Raw genomic sequence first — 2,243 nt, 5'->3', positions numbered from 1 at the left:
TAAGCACCACAAGGATGAAGACAATTTTTGTACAAACATATGCAAGAAGTTTTAAAAGGTGCATTCAACATCCATTTTCCTGCAGAAATAATTGTCATGGCAGACAGCTTAACTCCTGAAACAAGTTTAGATTTTAACAGAACTTTAATTCTCTCCTATATTTACCAAAGGAATCAGAGCCTTGCTTGGGGGGCTTTTCTTTCCCCCTTGTGACCATACAGACTTTTAAGCATTTGTTGAGTACACTTTATAATACCTTTACTTCAAAATTGTAAGAAACACTTGTCTTTATGTTAACTTAACAAAACAGTAAATGCATTTTCAAGTAACATTTCCATACTTATTAAAACATTTCTATCACATTAACTAACATGCAAATTAAAGTGCACAATAAGGCTGGAAAATTCCAGTGTGGCTTTTATTATTTTTCTATATTATTAATGAAAATCTACACCTTTGTTGGGTAAATTTACTGTGCTTCAAGCTTTGCAGCTTGCAGTAGCAGCCTGAAGTTTGAAGCAGTTTAGCCAATATTAGCAAGTTTTTAGGATTCATATTTTATTCTATTTAAATTTAAATGAGCACGCTATATTTACTCCAATTAAAATTAGAAATTTGTAGAGATGATATCATCTTATTTTTTAATATTAAAGCCGGCATTTCCAATTCTTGCATGCAAAGACCAAACACAAACGAGGGTCAGACAAGGTAGACAAATCAGAGAGAAACCCGGGATTTTACATATTAGAACATGGCCTGCTTGATTCTTTTGCAAGGCTATTATGATAGGAACGAAAGGATAGAAACTAAACAGAACTCTATCGAAAAGGTTCGAGAATGGCCGTTTATGAGATTCTGTTTAGCTACATCCTATTCAAGGAGAGTTATAGCTGCTCTAACACATTAGGTTTGACTTTGAGGTCTCTTGGCATGTCACCTCTGCCCAATTTGAGGTAAGTAGACAGCTACAGCAGCACAGTTATGGGAGGCAAGGGCTGACTCTGACCAGCCTTAGTCACTATGCTACACCATGCTGTATCTAGGCCTGGGCACGAGGGGGCGCACAAGGACTTCCTGGAACTCTGGAGGGAATCAGAGCTGGGACCTGTTACTTGGCATTGCCTGAGGCTCTCTGCTCAGGACTCACAGCTGTGACCTTGTCACACCCTGAGCAATACAGAGCCCCAACCTACCCATCCTCTAACATCCTCTGGCACAGAAACGTGACCCCAATTCAGTGAGGGATAAAAAATCTGGTGGAGTCTCATTTGCATGAGTGGCCCCTCCCCCTTGCAGAGCATGAAGAGGGGCAGGGAGAGATGTGGGGGAAGCTCTGCTTCAGCTGTGGGGCCACAGAGACAGGACTCAGGGATGATCCCCACCATGGCCTGGTCCCCTCTCCTGCTCACCCTCATTGCTTATATCACAGGTGACTGGATAAAAGAAAAAGAGAAGGGACCTTGGGAAGACACATGGAGTCTGCTTTATCCTCTTGCCTCCTGACCCAGAATCGCCATCTCTGTGTCTCTCTCTCTTCCAGGATCCTGGGCCCAGGCTGTGCTGACTCAGCCGCCCTCCGTGTCTGGGTCCCCAGGACAGAGGGTCACCATCTCCTGCACTGGGAGCAGCTCCAACATCGGGGGTTATACCCTGTACAGTGGTTCCAACAGCTCCCAGGAACAGCCCCCAAACGCCTCATCTATGGTGATAGCTATCGTGACTCTGGGGTCCCCGAGAGATTCTCTGGCTCCAAGTCTGGCAACTCAGCCACAATGACAATCACTGGGCTCCAGGCTGAGGACGAGGCCGATTATTCCTGCCAGGCCTCTGACACTAGTCTCAGAGCTCCCACAGTGCTGCAGGCCTGTGGGGAAGTGAGACAAAAACCTGCTGTCTCTCTACAACGAGTCCCCCTGGGCAGTCCCCACTCCTGTGACAGCAGCTGCTTCCTTCTTTTAAGATAGCAGTTCGCCCTCAGGAGTCCTCAGCTGATTCTCTGTCTCGGAGTCTGGCAGTTCAGGCTCCCTGACCATCACTGGGATTCAGCCTGAGGACAAGACTTATTGTCACAACAGCCCTGTGACGACAGCCTCAGAGCTTCCACCGTGCTCCAGGCCAATGGGGAAGTGAGACACAATCCTGTTTTCTCCCTGTGTTGGCGCCTCCGTGAGAGACCCATATTCTGCCAAGACAGCTTCTTCCCTTTTGCTTTGGACAAAAATTGTTGTTTGAGAGCCACCAAG

General features: G+C 46.2%; 1 pseudogene; it reads left to right on the top strand.

Moving 5' to 3' along the window:
• The first annotated feature begins 1,383 nt into the window (after positions 1–1,383).
• On the top strand, positions 1,384–2,029 carry LOC136393960 (immunoglobulin lambda variable 1-40-like; annotated as a pseudogene).
• Positions 2,030–2,243: the final 214 nt, after the last annotated feature.

Source organism: Saccopteryx leptura, chromosome 2, assembly GCF_036850995.1.
Source record: "Saccopteryx leptura isolate mSacLep1 chromosome 2, mSacLep1_pri_phased_curated, whole genome shotgun sequence".
Lineage (NCBI taxonomy): Eukaryota > Metazoa > Chordata > Mammalia > Chiroptera > Emballonuridae > Saccopteryx > Saccopteryx leptura.
Note: the sequence above shows the minus strand (reverse complement) of the source record. Positions and strands in the feature narration are given on the sequence as shown.